We start from the raw sequence: 22,251 nt of genomic DNA, 5'->3' as shown, positions 1-22,251 counted from the left end.
GTATAACAACTTAGAAAAAAAAATCCTGCCGATAGTGTTGCCATCTATGGTCGAGGCCGAGAACTTTTCAGACCATCCTCATAAATGCATACAAAATCATTTGATATGTGATAAGAAATTACTCTATTGTGATTTAATCACATGACACAATTTAATATCTTGGAATATTAACAGATAACAGCCTAAGATCTAACATGTTAAAACATTGTGTTCTTAAACATTTTGAAATGAAAGACATGCCTTATGAATTTTTTCAAGGAGGAAATACAAAGTCACGTTCAGCAGGATACTTTGCTGACGAACTATAACATCCCTATGAAAAGGCTATTGTAAAGTTGTATTATGTAGCCTATGTTTATTTATAAATTAGATAAATTTTTATAAGCAACTAAATTAAATTTCATACTATTCCATTAAACAGTAATTTTACTTATGAATAACTATAATCATTAAAAAGAGAGAGAGAGAGAGAGAATGAAAATTAACTTCTAGTAAGTGTGAATTATTAGGAAAAAATGCTTGAACTTGTCTCTCACAATATAATTCCCTGCTTTTCAGATGTTTCATTCTCAGTATTTCTTCTAATTTTTTAAAGGAACTCCAGACTAATCGCTTTTTCAGTTATTTAGGAACGTGTTTCGACTACTCTATTTATAGTACTCACTCAACATTAGAAAACAAGCTGCCCTTGAATGTGAATTTCAAATGTGTGAATAGAGTAAGAGTGTGCGAGGTCAAGAGAAGAGTATATCAGTTGATGACGCAACGAATGCAATGTGTTGTTCCAAAACTGTCAGCTCACTACAGCAAAAGTGAGAATACATTTGATACATCATTCACTTTCGATAAAGCAATATTCATGATATTCTGTTCTGATCACATTTCTTAAGCTTTTGAGAACTAATGAATAACATTGACTAGTAAAAACAAATGCATAGCAAACTCAAACTTTCCTGCACATAGCAGCACAAAATATCACCTCTTTCATACATAATATATTCTACCACATCTGGTATGTTGCAACCAGAACCTATTGTTGCCATAACCTTATTTTGTTATTCAAAGAGAAAGAAACAGAACAATGACAGTTTTTCTAAATTGGATATTTTGACTGCACTGATAGAGCCTTTATTTCTGAATGGTAGCAATAATTCAGATATCCCTTAGCTACTGTGGCTTAGTAAATTGTCTTTAATCACAGATTAACTGTAAAGTAACAACATATGCCACAGTAAATAACTATTATGTAAATATTTCATCTCATGTATCATAAGACATCATCAGAATAATTTTCAATAATTTTATTCATTGTTTAATGATAGGACCTGTTGAGGAAATGTGGACTGCAGTTTGGTGGATAGAAGAAGGAGAGGTGATATGATTGAGACTTTTAAACTGTTGAGAGGTGGTTACAGGGTTGACATTGTGGAGTTCTTTCGCTTAGTTGAACAGCAGGAAGGAGTGACGACAAGAGGCCATCCCTGGAAGTTACGAAAAGAAACTGTTTGCAAGAGAGTGAGGGGTGGTTTCTTTGCATGGAGAATGGTTGAACCATAAAATGCATTGCCTGATGGAGTGGTGAGAGCGAGAACGGTCAATGAGTTTAAGGAGTGGTATGATAGACTTTGTGTTTCTCAGGGGGGGGGGAGCCTCCCCTCGATGAGTCTTGATAGACTGTGTTTCTTAGGAAGGACCTCTTATGATGAGTCTTTTGACTCCATGGAGGCCTGAATAATAATAATAATTTTTAATTCAATAGGAATTGAATTAAAAAACAGTAGTGTGCATGCTTAGATTGGAATCCCCCCCCCTCTATGTACACATTTGCATGTTCATGGCTGAAATTAAAACTAATTAAAATATAACAGCTAAATTTATTTAATACAATTGAAGATAACAATTTCCCAAATTTATGGAATAGTGAGACAGTCATTTCGATTAAGATTAGGTCTACGAAGTAAGGTTTCAGCACTTTCTTTACATAAACATTCATGTTTATATAGAGATCTATGCAGAACCTTATTATTATTCCACTGGATCCTGTGGTTAGTGTTTTCAGTTTCATGTTTGCAAGATCAGGATTTACGAGGTTTGATGAGACAGATATGGTCTTGATGTTCAGAGATACATTTATTTATAGATCTTCCTATTTGTCCATATTAAGACAATTTACACAAATATGGTACTTCATTCACACCAGGTAGAATCATTGGTGAGAGCTTGTCTTTTGGAAAAGGGTAGCAAGTTGTGAATTTGGTTGATAGATTTATAGGTAGCAATGAGTTGATTTTTTTTTTTTTTTTCATAATTTTTGCCACACGTTCAGAGATGCCTTTAATATATGATATAGGAGTTCTGTGGACTTCTTGTCTAGGTCAATTTATAGGAGAGTGGTTGATTATTTTTTGGGTTATTATGGGATTATACCCATTTTCTTTGACAATTTCCACAGACTGGAAACAACAATCACAGATTGTTGAAAGTTTTTTTACTCACCATCAAATACTAATTTTTGATTATCAATTGAGAGTATCTGTCAAATTTCATTAGTATACCACAAATTAAAAACACTTAATTTTTTTTAAACCGATAAAAAAAGATAGATCATTAGTGTGATCTTGCAACATGGAGAGAGAGGGATTGACTAATAAACCATAAGAATAGTGATTTCTCAATTATTCAACCTCAAATGACCAAACCTTCAATTAACTAACCCATGAGTGGCTTAATGCATCAAGATATAGTACAATGTAACTGTACCTTTCAGCCCTTCAATTAGCTACTCAGAATCTTGTGTCCTTTGACACAACAATAGCACCAACTGGGATGACCTCCAGAACTTCTACTCATTCCCTCCATGGTCAATATCATACTACTACTTGCAGCTGGTCACAGAAAATATCCTCACTAGCAGGAAGATTTTTATTACCCACCCCAGTCTACCTAAAATTCTAGACAATTTTCCAAGCCTTTCTTCAAGAAAAGGTGTACCAGAACAGTTGGAAAAATTAGCTCATCACAGGTGGCTTGCAACAATCATAGTTTCAATACTCAGTCTATTCTGAAACATGAAATAAGTGCAAAACAACCACAAGCAAATCCAGATCTGACTTCACAAAGGCTAATAGCAGAAAACTTGCCTCATGTTCAAATGATGGCCATGCCTTCTGACCTCCCTTGCAAAGGCCATCCATCAGATGCAATTTCTGCTCAGCTGTGCTTCCACCTTTCTCATCTAGGTGGCAATACTATTACAGCAACTAAAGATAAAGCTGACATTCTTTATCATTCTTCTTCTTCTTCTGAAACTTCTGCATGTATAATAAGGCAAGTTGCCTACCATGTGCTTCTTATGATTTTTTTAGTAAAAAAGACATAAAAAGAATACTAAACAATTTAGACACTAAAGAAAAAGTCTTCTGGTCCAATGTGCTATAGGCAATACCTCTCATGTAGAAGAACCTATAGTACATCAGTGCCATGTGTGTGTGTGGGGGGGGGGGGTGCAAGTAAGGGTAAGAAAGAAATCTATTGACACTTTTTTTTGAGAAGCCAGAGGTTGTAGCTGTTGGCAAACACCTCACACAGAAAGCTGTACTAGAGGACAGTAGTAGTAGATAGAATAAATAAGAAGACGAGAAACAGGTTCAATGTGTTTTGCAGCTGTAAAAGGAATATTTGGAAGTTGCTCCTTTTGTTTTAACTGGCCCAACAGAAAATGGAATAATGACGGTTACCAGTTTCCTGAAGCAATGACTATGGTAGTACATATAGAAGAGATCTGAACTAATGCATTTGTAAGATCGAGGCTGAAGTGAGTCTGAGTGAGGGAGATCATCTATGAGCTGAAACAAACATTAAACCAAATAAATACCATTCAAAACATGAACAGTATCCTAAGGATGAGATTTGTATAGTGTAAGTAGCCAGGTGAGTGAAAAATAGCATCTCAAGTGGAAGAGAACTTAGTTTTAAGTTTTAAAAGAGGTAAACCGTGAGTAGACATAACTATACATAAAAATATAACGGAAAAACTCACGTAGAAAAATTATTTAATGGTATAATTTTCGCCCGTGTGTCACAGGCATCTTCAGTACAATTAGGCACAAAAATTAAACATTAACTGACAATTCCAAAATTGAGATCTTTTACAGAAAGAAATACGATATATAACTTCTTCCTTTCTATCTAATGGCTATAAGAATTGCTTCATTAAAAGAACTTTGAGTAGATTTAATATGTCTCCCTCTTCAAACACAGAGGAAATAACGCGCATTACCATCCCTTATATACAAAGCATCAGTGAACGTATAGCAAAAAATTTTAAAACCACTGAATATTTTTGTTGCCTTTCGACCGTTTAGAAAAATATCCACCTTTCTCGCTTCTCCAAAGGACAAGCTTCCACATCTCAATCATCCAGGTGTCTACCAGATTCCGTGCTCTTGTGGATTATGTTATTTCGGACAAACGGGAAGATCTGCCTCCATTCGGCTAGAAGAACACCAATCTTATATTGAATACTTTAAACCTGAAAAGTCTGGACTTGCAGAACATGCCATCTTCACTAGACACAGAGTTCATTGGAAAAAGACAAGAGTTCTTCACAAAAGTCAGTTTCTCATGGAACGCCTTTATAAAGAAGCATGTGAAGCTCTACTTCATTCTCCTAACTTAAACAGATCCGACGGCTTACATCTATCCCCTTTATGGGAGATAGTACTTTACAAATCAGCTAATCTTTCCTAACTTTTTATTGTATTAATTTTTTTTTTTTTTTTTTTTTTTTTTTTTTTTTTTTAAGGAAAGTTATTGACCTTTTTAGTTATCTTACACCAGCTACTTAGGTGGCACTTTTTGGAATTGTCAGTTAATGTTTAATTTTTTTGCCTAATTGTACTGAAGATGCCTGTGACACACGGGCGAAAATTATACCATTAAATAATTTTTCTACGTGAGTTTTTCCGTTATATTTTTATGTATAGAACTTAGTTTTATATAGAAAACAAAGAAACTACTGATGAGTTTATGCCAACCAAGAGAGACTAGGTAAATGTCAGTCAAAAGAGAAAGAAATCCCATCTTGATCTGGTGATTTGTGTATTACTACAGGTAAAGGAATGTAAGAAAGACTTTCCTCGAAGGATGATATATAGCTCACTGTTTAAGTGAGCTATATATCTATTGGTTGTAGATTATCTTAAGCTGGTTATGTCTGAGAACTCTCCAAATGTTCTCAAACATTGTGCTCTAGGGCTAACACCTGTCTTTATCATCTGTACAATCTTCTATTCTGTATTCAGCTGGCACTCATCCCAATGCATGTAAACAAGCATGTATCCAACTTATTCTAAAAAAGGGAGATAAGTCTGCCACCAACTACTGCCTGATTGAGATCATATCATCCTTTCTAAAATAAATAATGGAAGTCATCAACAGCCAACTTCTGCACTTTTGACTGCTCAGAGGCATATCAGTTAAATACCAACCACCAGTATAGATACCACCAATCTAGATTCACAGCTGACTTCTTAGCCTACATTACCCACCACTAGACACATCATGAAAGTTTTGAAGAAATGTGCTATCGCTCTTGACATTTCCAGAGTTTTTAACTGACTGGCATCAAGGGCTGCTCAGTGAATTGCCATCCTTTCTATAACTTTCTACTCCCTGTCATTAGATTGCCAGCTTTCACTCTGGTCATTTGGTGCATGTCATAGTGGATGGCTTTGCGACCAAGGTAGAAGTGTCTCAGGGCTCTGTTCTATCATCTACCCTCTTTCTCCTATACATAAATGATTCACTCTCAATTACCACTGATGCTATTCACAGCTGTGCTCTTGATAGTACATTTCATTCCAATCATTTAATAGACAATGCAGCTCATACATCCTAAGCTTCAAAATCATCTGCCACAAGTTCTTTAAACATTGATCGCCATATTATCCTTTAATACAGATATTGGTAACCTGAACACCTTCACTTTCACCAAAACGCAGGCTTGTTTTTTTCTCTCACAAAAGGAATCTCAGCTCACCTACTCTTAGTAATACACAAATCACCAAACAGGATCAGATCTCTCTCTCTCCTTGGACAAACCTTTACTCATCACATATACTGACATAAGCACATCACATCAATAGCTTCCTCAACTTCAAAAAACTAGCACTCTTTTCTTCGATGTGCTATATCCCATCCAGCTACTAACTATAAATCTCCAAATGACCATTCTTAGAATATTATTCCCATGTTTGGGGTAGCACGCCCAAAAACCTCAAAAATTCTTGATGTCTTCAGAGAATGGCAACTGGGCTCATGGATACATACCTCGTCGATTCACTTCAATCTCTATCTTAACATGTGATAGAGAACTGGAATAATATAAATAGGCATAATACTAGAATTTTAAAAAATAAAAATAATAATTTATGTTAAATTAAGTAATTTTAATCAATTTTTTTTGCCTCTAATGCATCTTCAGTAAATAACTAAAAATGGAACATAACATGCAATTGCTAGCTTCTTTGGCCGAGTGATTAGCATATTAGCTCTCCAACAAACAGGTTGTGGGTTCAAATCCTGCACTTTCATGGAAAGGGTGGAGATATGGGAAGAACAAGAGACCATCTCTAGAAGCTGCATAAAGAGGGTGTGAGCAAGGGAATGAAAGTAAGTTTTCGCAATGAGAGTGGTAAGTTGTTAGAATGCATTGCCTGAAAATGTGGAGACAGTGAGTGGATTTAAGTCACAGCATAATGAGCTGTGTGTGTGTGTGTGTGAAGAGGTCTAATAATTATAATAATACATTCCATACGGAATTTACTCATATAGGATTTTTGTTTTATACCATAGGACACTGTGCGTAGCAGAGATGGCATGCTCATCATAATCAGATTATTCATGTTTGTTCAAGATACTTGATATTAAGATTTATGTTCCTCATGATGGACAAAGGCAAAATGCAGGCTTGTTTTTCCAGAGTGTCCAAAACAAGATAGGTTACAAATGTAAGGAATCTGATACATGCCTGGAAAACTACATGGAGGAACCCTGTCTTTAGGTCAAGAGAGAAAGGTAGATAGAGATTTTACTGTGAGGAAGAAATGCTACAGATGTTGAAAGGCTTTAAAATTTTTGCAATATGTTCAGATATTCCTTTAACATGGAATGTAAGTAATTTCTTCTTGTGCAGAAGAAATTACTCTCTTTTCTATAGGTACAATATATTCTGCTTCACTGAACTAGTGACCACATTTCCTTAAATCAAGAGCAGCAGTGCAACATCCACTTTCGATACAACTGCAAACACACCGAATACGCTTCTCCTGTTTTGTTTTTCTTGTTTTATTCTGTTTACCTCTGTGACAGCCTTTCTTACGAAGTGCTCCCCCAAGAAACAAGAAAAATCATCAATAAACTTCTTACTCAAATCTCACCTGTACCCTGCACATGGTAACAATGTGCTATGGGTTTTTCTACTGCTCATATATGGGAATGATATCAAGGTAGAAGATAAAATAAGCAAAAAATCCAACAGGTAAATCACTTTCCTACTGTGATTCATGATTCATCTTTCACTTTCAAGTCTGTTGAGAAAAGGAGGGGGGGGGGGAGTAAGATTCCCTGGCCCATAATTTCTAATTGGGTCCTGCTAAGAGCTCCCCCCCCCAAGGCCCAGAGTTGACTCTCAACACCCCTGTTCACTTGTACGTTCATAAATTAGCCTTTACTTATGAGAAATTGCATTGCAATTTCTCATAAGTAAAGGCTGATTTATCCTTGTATAGCAATTCAATAAGTCATCTTTATATTATAAAAGGATAAATCCTACTCTCGAGGATTTGTAAATCAATCAATCCTTATAGCTAACTGTAGTTGAAATGTAATTTTTACTACTTTCTTATGAATTTTATCCATTTCAAATGAGATTTCATTAAATCTGAACAATACAACACAATAGTTCATAACACGATCAAAGCCTAATAAAATGGAACAACAAACAAATTGAGAATCGCATTCCTATCACTCAAACACAATGACACTTGGAGAGAATTATCTCAGTATTGTTATAGAGGGAAATGTTGAGTGTGTTATGACAAATGGGGGGTGTGTGTGTGTGTGTTTTGCATTTTCCTCCCAATAGTAACCCTACCAGGAGGTAATTTATATCATACATGCTCCATTGCATACATTGTGTGTGTGGGGGGGGGGAGGAACATGTTTCATGTCTAACTTTCAGATTAGATGTTCCCATTTCTTAACTATCTCCAACCCCAAGAGGCAACATTAATAATTATAGTAAGAGTGTGCATTGAAAAAAACTTTCTACAAAATATAATAAACTCTCCAACCAGAAAATAAAAATCACACACACACAGTAACTAGAGTGACAGATTTTGCAGCCTTTCATGTGCAGAGATTAAAACAAATTTATCCATGACACCAGTTTATTTTCCATCCACACTCATGTTAGATTGAATAGCCAGGCCAAACACATGACAAATTTGCTTGCATATGCTCTTAATAACCACAACAATCCTAACTTATTTTACTGTTGTGTGTTAGCACTGAAATTTTGCAAGTACATACACCCATATATCTCTATTCTTTCATCTGTTCTCACTTTGGCAGCAGGTAATATGTTAGTTCCACTTGACAGTTTGTCTATTTCTTTTGCAGCTATCCTCTCCCTTGCCACCAATATCATTTTTATTTCTTTTATTTGCCAGATAGCAATGGAATACTGATATTTTTAGCTTGCTCAACTTACTGTCAATATTCTGATTTTTCTGTTCTAACCATCTTTTGTTGTTCTTTTAGTCAGTGTTTTAAGCCATTCATCCCTGTTCTCCTGATAATCCATCTTTTTTATATATTTCTTGCTTAATAAGCTTACTCAGCCATTTAACTGCTGACCAACTGATTCTTTACACTTGCAAAAATGCAGTTTAGAACTATTGTTTTAAACAACCACTTGACTGTTTGCTATTCTTTTCTTTTGCAATATCTGATACCATAGCAATGCCAAGAAAGTTCCCTACCCTGAAGTATATGATGATTAAGGTCTATTATCATCATCAGACCTCCATGGAGTCAAAAGTTCCATTATTATGGAAGATCCCACTGTGCCTTAAACTTATTTACTAAGATAATAGGCAATGTATCTGATCACCAATTACTTTTTACAGAAACAAACACAAAAAAAGCTGCTACCCCCCCACACACACATATTCGCATATTTATACAGCTTCCAGCTAGTACTATTCATTACCCATTCTACGAGTCTTTTTCATATTAATCTAGTAACAATCCCATACCAACTTATATGTCTCAATTATATCCCTGTTTCCTTCCTCTTCCTATCGAGGCTCTGCAAATTGTATTTCTGCAATTTTTCTTGATATCCAACATTTCCAGAAACTGGAAACAACCTTAGTCTAGACTTTTCCACTACATCTGCATCCCCTTGAAAACCAATACATATTACTGGACAGAGACTGAATCACTATTCGTCCGATCAAGGCCTAATACAAGGGAATCATAACTTTTACTTATACATGTCAATATCATCCTTGCCATAATCTAGTGTAATACACTTACAATTTTAGTCATGTTTCCTAAATTTCAGGTTTATATTCATCGTTCTCAGATCCCTCAAACTCTTCAAATCTCCACAGAGTCAACCAATTGTATACTCTGCATTTCATCTTTACTTGACAAATTTTAAAACTTTACACTTTTGCAACATTAAACTGGCAACTCCACTTTGTTTGCTCACACAATCTATTCAAATCTTCTAGTAAAGCAATATCTCCTTAACTCCTAACTTTATATTGGAGAAAATGGTATAAAGACAGCTGTTGTAGAATGTGTGGTGGAGATACTTAATGAGCAGTTCATAAAGATCTTTCAATCTTGTGAATGTGACTTCATGGAGAGATTGAGAGCAGCTGATGATGGAGAGGAGAGACTGACTGTAAGTGAGCAAGAGGTGTTTGGGGGAGTTCAGTAAACTAGATGTAAATAAGGCTGTGGGACTTGATAATATATCACCGTGTATTCTGAAGGAATGTGCCAGGGAGTTGACACCTGCCTTGACATATTTTTTTAATACGAGTCTTGCACTTGGTCAAGTTCCTAAGGAGTGGAAGGAGGGCAAGATTGTGCCACTTCACAAAGGAGGTGATCGAACTCAAGCATCAAACTATAGGACTATCTGTGTGTCCGTGTTGTGGTTAAGTTGTTGGAGAAGCTTGCGAGAACTAGGATCCAGAGTTGGATTGACAACAATGGTATTATCTTTGATGGACAGCATGGATTTGCTAAAGGTAGGTCATGTTTTAATAATCTACATACTCATTACAATAAAGTGACTGCTTCTTTGGACAGAGGAGAAGGATACACAGTAATATACTTGGATTTCGCAAAGGCTTTTGATAGAGTACCTCACGATAAGTTGACAGTCAAACTAGAGCAGATGGGGTTGGATATTAGATTAGTGCATTGGATTGGAGACTGGCTATCTGATAGGTATCAACAAGTTGTGTATGGGGGTGCGATACCCAAGAAAAGGAAAGTCACTAGTGGAGTGCCTCAGGGGTATGTTTTAGGGCCACTACTGTTTAACTTGTATATTAATGATATTGGCGAAGATTTGGATGGAGATATTCAGTTGTTTGCAGATGATGCAAAGTTGGGATGAACCATAAATAGTGAAGATGTTGTGGCCTTACAAGAAGACTTGAATAAATTGAGTGATTGGGCACAGAAATGGGGATATGAGTTCAATGTTGCAAAATGTAAGGTTTTAAAATTTGGAAAACAAAGATGGGATGCAGAATTTATGCTTGGTGAGAATATATTGTTGGAGGCAGAGGAAATAAGAGATCTGGGGATGATAGTGGATAAGGATCTAAAATTTAGGGGGACACATCGCCAAAATTGTGAAGACAACACAAAGGCTACTGGGAATGATGCAGAGGACATTGACGTGTAGAAGTAGGGAGATTCTTGTTCCGTTGTATAAGGCTTTGATTTGGCCACACATGGACTATTGTGCCCAGATTTGGTCACCCGGTTTTCAGAAGGATGAAGAGATGTTGGAAAAGGGTCCAAAGGCGACTGAGATAGTTTCTGATCTCTGGAATGTCGAGAATGAAGAAAGATTGATAAGATGTAATTTGTAGAGTCTGGTGGACAGGAGGAATAGGGGAGATATGATAGAGACCTACAAGTTGGTAAGGGGTTGTTATAAGATCAATGGTGGAGAAGTTCTACAGAGAATAGTGGGAGAACCAGAGGTCATCCCTGGAAACTGTATAAAGAGGGTGTGAGTAGGGGAGTGAGAGGCAGGTTTTTTTCATGCAGAGTTGTGAATGACTGGAATGCTTTGCCTGAGAGTGTGGTGTCTGCAAGGAGTTTGAGTGTGTTTAAGACACGGTATGATGATGGGACCTCCCAGATGAGTTTTTGACTCCATGAGGAGTTAGGGTAATAATGATAATATCACCTGCAACAAATATATACCCCCATTTAAATTTTTAACTCATACCAGCATCATTAACATACCAGTGAAACAAATGATCTCTTGGACACACTAACAGTGACTTTCTCTTCTGGGACACTGCTCTCTCATAAATGCCTAGTTGGTACCTATCAGACAGACAATCTCCTATTCAACACATTACACTGTTATCTAACTCCAATGCATCTGTCATGCTGTTGCTGTACTGTAAATAGCCTAATAAAAATTATCTCCCTTTAGCAAACCCATATTGACCATGAGAGAGAAGATGCTGCTGCTATTAAAAACCCAATTCGAGATTGTAATCTTCTAACTTTCCAATACCTTAACCACAACTAAAATATGTTAAATTATAACGGTCACCAAGTCCTACTACCTTAATATAAAGTTTACTTAATTCCTAATATACTTCCAGCTCACTCATCATCAGTCCAATCACACTCATGCTCTGCATGTTGCGCTTGAGGAGGAAATACCTAAATGAACTGCTCATTTAATATCTCAACTACATCCTCTGCAGCAGACAATCCCATACCAAAGGTAACATGTGCAGCAGTTACCTTTCCAACATTTTCATCAATACCATCCTCCCATAATCATTCTTACTTCTAGATGCATACCAAAAAGAACTGATTTTTTTTTATCTCATGGTTAATTGCTGCTTTTATTGCATGTGAGTTACCTTCCTGACTTGCTCTTTGTACTTCTTATGCAATTGATTATTATCCCACCTACATAATGCTTCTTGTTCTAGAATGCATGCTTAATCTCTTCATTCATCCATTTCACACCTACTTTATTGAAGTCAGTGATGCTTGGACAAGAATCACCGAATTTCCTTTCCACCCAACTTCTAATTTAATGTAGATTCAAATTCCTCACACAAGTCCTCATATGGTTGGTGACCACCCAGGCAATCCCCCCCCTCCCCCCATGGTCATGCTCACTAACTGGAAGAAGATTCACCAACAATCTATAATCCCTTCTCATAATATGATCAAATTCAAGTTTCTAGGTCCTTGCATGCCCTTTTCTTCTTTGTTAGGCTGTTAGGAGGACAAATTGCCTATATGTTTCTTTGTTATTATCCTCTGCATTTTCTGGATACTGCAATATTTAACTAAATATTTCATCATGCCTCCCTTGTACCATATTGCCTGAAACAAGCACCACTATTTCTCTCTTACATTTCCAATTTTTATGAGCATAACCTCTGCTATTCAACAGCGATTCTCTCTCTCCCTTCCTAATTTGTCTTTCTTATCATTATAGAAAAATTATATCCCTTCATTTTTATTTCATCAGGATATTATCCACATCCAACAATCACTTATTCCAATTATTTTCAGATGAATGAATTATCAATGAAACAATTTCATCCCATTTATTTCTAATAATTCTGGCATGAAATGATACTGATTCCCGTATCATTCCTACTCATGCTCTCTTCCAGTCTACCCATATGTTCCCGCAAACACCATCATTTCATTCCCTCTTGCAGTCCAGTTTTCTTTCTCTCACACACTACTACTACTACTCACTTCACAATATCAGAGGGTTATGAACAAACCCTCTGATGCTAACATCAGATCAAGCACTCTCAAATTCATGTCCCCTGCATCACATGCTAAGTTTCATGTAATTATCTCTTATTGGCTGTATAAATTCAGCTTTCTTTCCATCATGATCTTTCCTCCTTCCAAATTATGGATCGATAGCTGAAATCCCCTATAACAATTATTCGGATTGAACTCATTGTGCTAATTTGCTGATGCATGTCATCCACATCTTTCTTTGTCTTCCAACTTATAGTAATAATCAACCATCATCATCAATTTCCTGATATCTACCTTCAAAGGATGTTCAGGCTACTATGACAGCACTACCTGATTATGTTTAGATTATTACTAATATCCTATCAATGCAAACTTTATTTGTATATGAAATATTTTTGTTTATTTACATGGATGAAGTAATAAATAAGAATATGATTTGTCATCATCAAATTCCTGATGTGTGCCCTCAGGGAGTGTAGAGGATAATTATAATAGTACTACATGAAAAAGTTACACCATTACTAACTTCTGATCAACAATTTTCCTCCAAATTAATCTGGTACCTGTAAAGACTTCAACATTATCAGCTATTATATTTATGTCTTTTTTAAAGCACTTTTTACTGTATCAATCCACCTACATCTTAGTCTTCCTCTGGGTCTTTTTCCTGCCAAAGAAAACACTTGTTTTGCATCTTTCCTCTCCAATTCTGTTTAAGTGACCATACCACCTGAGATTAGCTCTACTAAAACATTCCTGAATACTAACAATGGCAAGTTCTTTTCTAATATCCTCATTTTTAATGAGATACTGCCATTCATGCCATTAATCTTTCTCAGAACTCTCATATCAAGTGTTGTATTTCTAACCCACCTGTCAGATCCATAAGTTAAAATTGATTTGAACACTGTATTGTATACAACTAGTTTAGTGTTCTGACTAATCTCTTTCTTATTCAATATAAATTTATTCACTTAACTTCCTACCATACCAGCTTTGCTAATTCTGCTGTCTATATCCAATTTTAATTTGCCATCTTCACTAAAATTTGTGCCTAAATATCTGAAATGTTTTACTTGTCTATAGGTTTACCACTCAGGATACTGTTAATGTTTTCAATGTTTCTGCCTATTTTCATTGTATGTTTTTTTATTGCTGATGTACAAAATTCATTACAACAATTATTCAATTTATTAAAGAAATCTTGCAGGCTTGTACTGGATTTATTCTGATATCAATTTTGATATCAGATTTAATACCACTTTCTTCAAAATGTGATTTAATACCACTTCAAAAGTGGTATTAAATCTGATATCAAATAACAGTGGAGATAATGTGCACCCTTGTCACACACCTGATTTAACATTAAACCATTTTCCTGTACCTCCTTCAATTCTAACTGCTGACTTGCAGCTTAAAAGAGCTGTATAACTGTAGCACTTTCAAGAGCTTTTCCTCTTGGCATCTTGTAATATGCCTTTTCCAGATCAACAAAACTTAAATACAAATCCTTGTTATATTCCTAGATTTCTCAACTATTTGTCTTAAAGTGAAAAATCTGATCCAGGCAATCTCTATTTGGCCTGAATGTAGATTGCTCTTCACCAAATTCCCTAATGCAATTTTTCTCAGCCATTTCTCAAGTATACTTGTATAAATCAAGAATATAATTTCTTAACAAGTATAATTTACATTTAAACCAATATGGGTGATACACCTTTTTTTTTTTTTTTTTTTTTACACTACTTACACAGTGCGCTTATTTTTAAAACAATATTTTTAAAACTTTGTTTTGTAAACTAGGTAAATGTGTAATTTTTTACACATTTATTTAGTATCTGTATGTCAAAGTGTCACTTTATATAGAGGTGCTGGTGTGAAGTACTGTCTCCACCCCCCCCTCCACCATCAAAAAAAGCACTGCTTGTGTATGAGAAATATACAACTTCTGCATGAATTCAACTTCGGTATCTTCCTAAATGTCTGGTTCCCACTGATGCGACTTCGATAAAGGTTGAAACCAGTCTGTGCAGTGGCTCTCTCTTAATGCATAACATTATGAACTAAAGCAATTGATACAAAATCATCAGCCTCCATATACAAAAGCTTAGTCATAAAGATACTTCACACACAAACTTTTTTTTGCTTACTCTTGGATAAAGGATTCAAACAATATAATTTCTTGGCAGTATAATTTACTTTACAACCTTTTCTTGTGGTGCCTATTATTCTTTGTCAATCTTGGCAGTGATATGTATCATAGTAATAAAAATCATTCTTAAAAGATGATCCTACCAATTTTCAGAGTTGGAAAGAATTTGAACATTCATGGCACAGTAGGATTAACCTACAGATTGCCAGGTAGTAAAGCAAACACCTACCACACAACTAGATTAGATGTGTGTAGTGGAGTGGAGTGCTCTCCTGCAATGAGTTCTTTGACTCCTTTGAAGCGTTACGTCATAATAATAATAAATCGGTGATTCATGAAAAGAAGGTTTTTTTTTTTTTCATACGGAGGTAGCAGGTTTTTTTCTCCCAGAAACTAGGGTTTTTCATCCCACATACAGACAAATCAGCCCTTTAGAACACATGCAATTTGCAGACAAAAATACTAGCAGTGGTTGTAGGCAGCAGATGGCGTTGATGTAGGTGATTGGTAGTAGACGTTCTGTGTAGTAGTGGAGACGGAGAGTTGTACAGTAGGTGTCCTCCTGTGATGAGTCTTCGGACTCCTTGGAGGTGTCACGAATAATAACAATAACTAGAAACTAGCAGTACGGGTGTACAAAGTCATATATTAATATTCATTAATTCACATGAATGGAGTTAATTTAGAAAATACATTGTGGAAATATTGTTATCTATGATTGTTGTTTATATGACAAGAATTTATTGATAAAGGTAAATGGAAATAGTCATTTAAAACTTTATTTCAAAATACAGCCTGCCATCACATTTTCTCAATTAAAGTTCATTAAAAATGTTTATTACCTGATAGTCAAGTTCTCACTATGATTTCCAGGATCTCGGTTCAAATATTTCTTAAAAATAATGATTATCTTATGATTATTGCCAAAATATGTTGGTTTAAAATCATCTAAAATGTAGCAGGATAATTTTGAACCTAATAAGAAAATATTGGGACAACATTCAAATCACATACAACCTTGTTTCAAGAACTAGAATAAAGTACAGATATCTTCATGGAAGATAAAAGCTAAGGCAGTTGCATTCTTGAAATCTCAGAAAACCAAATTAAAATAGCTAGATTATTTCAGAATGTTACAAAAAACGTGAAACTATTGAAGAATTTGACAGTAGCATTATAAAATTACATTCTAAGAATTAAACAATGCAACAGATAGAACAATAACAATGACATTACACCATGATTATGAAATAAAATGTCGTGAAACAAATACAAAAAGGTAATGAATAGTTTATAGCTTGTCCTTTAAGTATATAGTATCAAAATTGATACTATATACTTAAAGGACAAGAAGACCACACTTAGACTATTGTTCTCAAATTTGGTCCCCAGGATTTGAAGAAGATAAATTAACCATAGAAAGGGTACAAAGGCAGATAACAAAGATGGTTTCAGGACTGTACAATTTTATTTATGAGGATCGGCTGAGGAAATGTGGACTGCAGTTTGGTATATGGAAGAAGGAGGGATGATATGTTTGAGACTTTTAAACTGTTGAGAGATAGTTACAGGGTTACTGGGGAGTTCTTTCACTTGGTGGAATAGCAGGAAGGAGCGATGACAAGGGGCCATCCCCTGGAAGTTATGAAAGGGAAGCTGTGAGCTGTGGTTTCTTTGCATGGAGGGTGGTTGAACCATGGAATGCATTGCCTGATAGAGTAGTGAGGGCAAGAATGGTCAATGAGTTCAAGGAGTGGTAGACTGTGTTTCCTAGGAAGGACCTCCCACAATGAGCCTTTTGACTCCATGGAAGCCTGAATAATAATAATAATAGTCTAAGGGCTGAAGTAAGTCATATGAAACTAGCAGTTATTTTATTATATGGACAGCAAAATAATGATTTTAGCAGACAGACTAAATCATAGGACAGATCTATCAGGATGCCCAATATATTATTAAAGTAATTAATTCATTTAATTGTTTTTAACACTGATAACTTCTCTCATTAGCTTACCATTACAACACAAGAAACAAGTTATATGTTTTTTTTGTTTTTTTTTTAATTGAAGGTGAGTTAGCCAATTTCATACAGAGGTAGCTGAGTTTTTTCTCCAGGAAACTCAGATTTTTCATCTCATGTACAAGCAAAGCAGCCATGAGAACACATGCAATTTACAGACAGAAAATACCATTGTTGTTGCTGGTGATGATGGTAGCAGTGTCACTGTGTGTGGCTAGAGAATTAAGTAGCAGGGGAATGGAGAGTATGTGTGTAGCAGATAGGAGTGCCCTCTCACGATAAGTCCTTAGACTACTTGGAGGTGTCACGCAATAATAATAAATGTAATTCAAGAATTTAAACATAACAGTGGTGAATAGCTTTGAATTAATTATTTGTATATGAAAAATGTCCCAATAAAGTAATCATTAGATATCTGTATAGCACACTAATTTCAACAGTTTTGATATTCAAATGCCAGTCAGAGGAGATTCCACAATGAAACTGAAATAATCTAGAGCATTATTTAACATGACAACTTCAAAACTTCACTATATAGAAAAGAATTTATTTGATGACAAAACATGAAAAGGACTCAAAAATCTGAAAATTTCAGCTGTCATGCCAAACAGACAAATGACTCAGTACTGTGAAATGTTAATTATGGAAAGAGGGGGGGGGGTGATGTGATTGAGATACACATTGATGAGGGGGGAGACAATAAGATAGTGAGGAACTACTTAATAACACACTGAGAAAACTAGAGGTCTTCCTGGAAGCTATATAAGGACTGTGTGAGTAAAGAAGTGAGTGCATTTTCTTTGCATGGAGCAGTATGCATTGGTGGACTGCACCAGCAGTGAAAGTGTTCAAGTTGAAGAATGGTATGGTATTGTGGTATATACAGAATTTGGCTTTCCAGAATATTTTGTGACTCTGTGGAGACTTAGAAATAATATTAATGCTGAAATTAAAAAGAAGAAACAGAGAAAATTTTCTTAATAAATTAGCTGCCTTCAAACAGTAAATTACTAAAAAAATTAGAGAATGACAAAAATAATCAGAAAACACTAAAAAAAAAAATGCTGATGTTTTTGTGTGTGTAGTATCAGGATACAAAATCATAGTGAAACCTTCTTTTGAATTAGGTCACTAATATTTATAGGGGTTTTTTTTTTTTTTTTTTTTTTTTTGAAATTTTAACTACAAGTGATAGTGAAATGTGGTCAATTAACCAAAGTAACGATTGTAGGAAGAATCAGGGTTTACTATTCCATATCAATATTCATTTAGATCATCGGTTCCCATCCGGTGGTACGCATATCTGGGGGGGGGTACATGTTGGGCCGTTCAGGGGTACATGAAAAATAATCAGTAATGACGGAAAAACAAGCAAAGCAAACAAAATGCAAAACGTTAGTTATGGAACAATAAATGTCGGTATTTAAAAACAGCTATTTTAAAATCAAGGGATATAATTTATAGAAATGGGTTTAAAAGGGTACACAAGTGGAAAAGTGTGGAATTAGTGTGCAGATTAGTCTGGAATGTTAATTCTCCCATAATGTCCCATGACTCAATGAAGGTTCCACACAATTCCATTTCATTTTCTATTATGAATACAATTCAAACATAAGCTAATGCCTAGTATGTACATTACATAATATTCATGAAAGGTTGGGAACTGCTGATTTAGATGATTCATCAAGTTTCTGAAATGCTGCAACATCTAAATATTAATAGTTTGCTAAGGAAAAACAAAGCTTTATCTGACAGGATTTTAATGCCTAAATGGTTGAATTCATTCATTTGACTTCCAAGAGATTAAAGAAATGCCATTCTTAGGAAGATTCATAAAGCAAAGTGAACAAATCCTCTCAAAATCTGATTAAGCAAAAACACATTCTTCTTGTTTGTCCCCCCCCACACACACACACATCTAGCATATAGAAATAAAAATTGGTAATAACTGATCGGAATGAATCTCAGAAACTTTAATAGAACAAGTCAACATATTTAATGTTACAAATACAAAGCAACTAATAATGTGTCATTCATCATATCTTCCCGTTAGTGTGTTAGACTCAATAGCCTATTATAGCCAAGTAAGGCTTCACAGATACCTAAATAATGTTATGCCAAGGCATTTAATCATATTTTCATAGTGTGCTAAGTCCGTGAATTACACATGTTTCTGGCCAGTTTGTTGGTATTGTAGGACAAAAAAAAAAAAAAAAAAACTCTGACACCTCCATGTGTAACCAGTAAACTCACTTTCAGTCAAAAAGCAACTTAAGGTTTTTTTCACATCCTAGATAGGATTTGAACCCAAGTACTTCCAACCAAAGCACACACACTACCATTACCAAATGAACTTTGTTCGTAGCATCAGTTTTGAAATTTAACTAGAATATGCTCTGATTGGTTCGGGAAGTACATTGTACTTCACAAACTGAATTATACTGAATATGCTCTCCATGTTTACATTTTCAAAGCAAACAAAAAATTGGTAACAATTTCATAAGCTAAAAATATCATATTTATTATCTATATTCAAGAACATCCACAGTTCTGTCAGTAATAGAACTAGGTTCAAATCCCATCTAGATTTGGAGAAATCTTTATGACTTGTCAACTAAAGGTGCGTTAGCTGGTCTCATACAGAGGTAGCAGTTTTTTTCCTACTTATTCGGTAGGTACTAGTTCGGCCAGAGAACACCATTAATAGATGTGCAAGACAGATAAAAATACATGTCTAGGCAGATTAACATAGTTGTGAAGTGTCATATAAAGTAGATTACTAGTGTATTAGGATAGAGCAGATTAGTGTGGAATGTTAATTGTTCTCCCATAATGTCCCATGATTCAATGAAGGTTTTACACAATTCTATTTCATTTTCTATTATGAATACAATTCAAACATAAGCTAATGCCTAGTATGTACATTAAATACCATTCATGATAATACTTCTATACTAAGAGTGATGCTTTCACTGTAAGTTACTCTTTGTATTACCTATACATAATATGCATCTTCTGCATTTAGAATATCTGTGAGGACTGAAATGATCATCTCTTAAAAATCACTCTAATAAAGAACAGTATACACTGAAAAGCTAAAAAAATAATACTCTTCATTTGAGTGGAAAGAACAATCCAGGTCCAAATTCCATCCAGGAAGCAAGGAATATTACAAGGACTTTTCATCTGAAGTTGAGGAGTCAGTCTCATATAGCAGTGAAAGGAAAGGATTTTACCTTCAGGAAAATGTTGTACCCCTCCCTCCCCACCCAGTTTTCCATAAGATAAGAAATACTTGTCAGAGCACATCCAATTAACTGACAAAATTACATTTATTGGAGTGGCTAGGTAAGAATAACAACAACAATATAATTCATGCATAGAATCAAGTTTGCTTAAGAAGAAGAAGAATTTTGCTCATACAAAGTCTATATAAGAATAAGGAAGTAAATACTGGCCTGCTGTAATAACAAGTGACATTAGTCAGCTATGTAATTAACACTATTTAAAGGATGATAAATGAATATTATGCCAGTTGAAGGGCTACCATAATACAGATATTTCAACAAGATTATGCTGTATGCTTGCATACATTTCTTTAATGATGGAAAGTGTAGATTGAAAAACAGAAAATGGATAAAGTATGTAATCTTTTGATTATGACTTATAAAACCTTTCACACTTGTACATCATCAAATATAATATATTGTTTCCATTTATGTCTGTATATTTTATCAATTTATGCTATCCTGAACTGACTATTAATACATTTAATGTACTGAGTAATGAATATGTTAATCAACTACACTAAGGAATGTGTACGATCAAATAACATTCCGGAATTCTTAATAAATAATATAATTATTTATTCTCTTTAATTTTATTGCCCTTTGGGTTTCGTGAATATTTCCAGCCAACTGATTCAAATTATTAAAAATACCATGAAAATTAAAATATTTTTCTTTGGCTTCTTTACTTACATCATCCATTATTAACGTAAACAAATACATTCCTACCATATCAAGAGAAAAGTATTTATTAGTTGTATTCGTTTATTTTATTTATTTATTTATTTTAACTCAACTGCCCTGGAATAGCAAACTAGGGAATCATTTCCCTTTCAGCATTCCCTAAGTGAAACTTCTGTGCGAGTCTCTGTTCTTACCTAATGTATATAAGTTAAAGAATTGTGAATAAATCTAATATGTGAATAGGGGAATGAAAAGGCGTTAGCTTATTATTATTATCTAATATGTGACTATAATATTTTCCTCCGAGAATACTTGCTAAGAATATTAACTGTTAACGAAACACACACGATTATAGCTAAAACGGAGAAAGATTAGACTACTTAGGCAACTTGTCCTGCTTAAGAAAATACTGAAAAATATTTCACTATATATATTAATATTAACAGCGGCTTAAAGTTGCGAGCAACACTTTTGTTATTACTTGTGAACAAATGTGGTATAATAACAAACAAGTGTCTCAGGATCGAACACGCTTCCTTTTTCACATTCAAAAACTATATGAAAAGCAGCAACGAGTAATATATTGGGTTGAAAATCACTCACTGTGAGAGAAGATTAACTTACCGTTAACTTAACATAGTAGAGATGTTCACGAAGCTCCAAATCACACATTCGGAACACATAACAGCTGTGAAATTTCCACTTCTATACCTATCTACACCACTGTGCTCTTAACAAACTCGAAATGCGACTATCATCCGGCTGCATAGTACACGCGCCATGTCACCAGCGTTATTGGTCATAACGTCATTTCCGGGTTACCTAGTTCATTAATCTGCCATCTTTTGCTACCGAAGGATATCACAGTCTCATAAGATTAGCAATGTCTTTGGACCTGAATTGACTGCTAAACTCGACCCAAGTTAAAACTTTCATTTTGTATGGAAACGTTTCCATGTGTTTCTACAAAAGCATGCATATAGTACAAAGTTTGCTCTAAAAGCACACATGGCGTCCAAGTTTTT

The 22,251-nt window shown here is 34.9% G+C and overlaps 1 protein-coding gene across 1 annotated transcript in view; it reads right to left on the bottom strand.

Moving 5' to 3' along the window:
- The window catches only part of Pgant5 (polypeptide N-acetylgalactosaminyltransferase 5), a 325,123-nt gene extending 303,166 nt beyond the window's left edge, over window positions 1–21,957 (bottom strand). Inside the window, exon 1 of the mRNA XM_090394846.1 lies at window positions 21,851–21,957. The gene's annotated coding sequence lies outside the window, so the exon portion shown is untranslated. The remainder of the gene's footprint in view (window positions 1–21,850) is intronic.
- Window positions 21,958–22,251: the final 294 nt, after the last annotated feature.

This window comes from Typopeltis vanoorti, chromosome 6 (genome assembly GCF_054136105.1).
Source record: "Typopeltis vanoorti isolate ZY-2024b chromosome 6, IOZ_Tvanoo_1.0, whole genome shotgun sequence".
NCBI lineage: Eukaryota > Metazoa > Arthropoda > Arachnida > Uropygi > Thelyphonidae > Typopeltis > Typopeltis vanoorti.
This window is presented reverse-complemented; position numbering and strand designations above follow the sequence as displayed.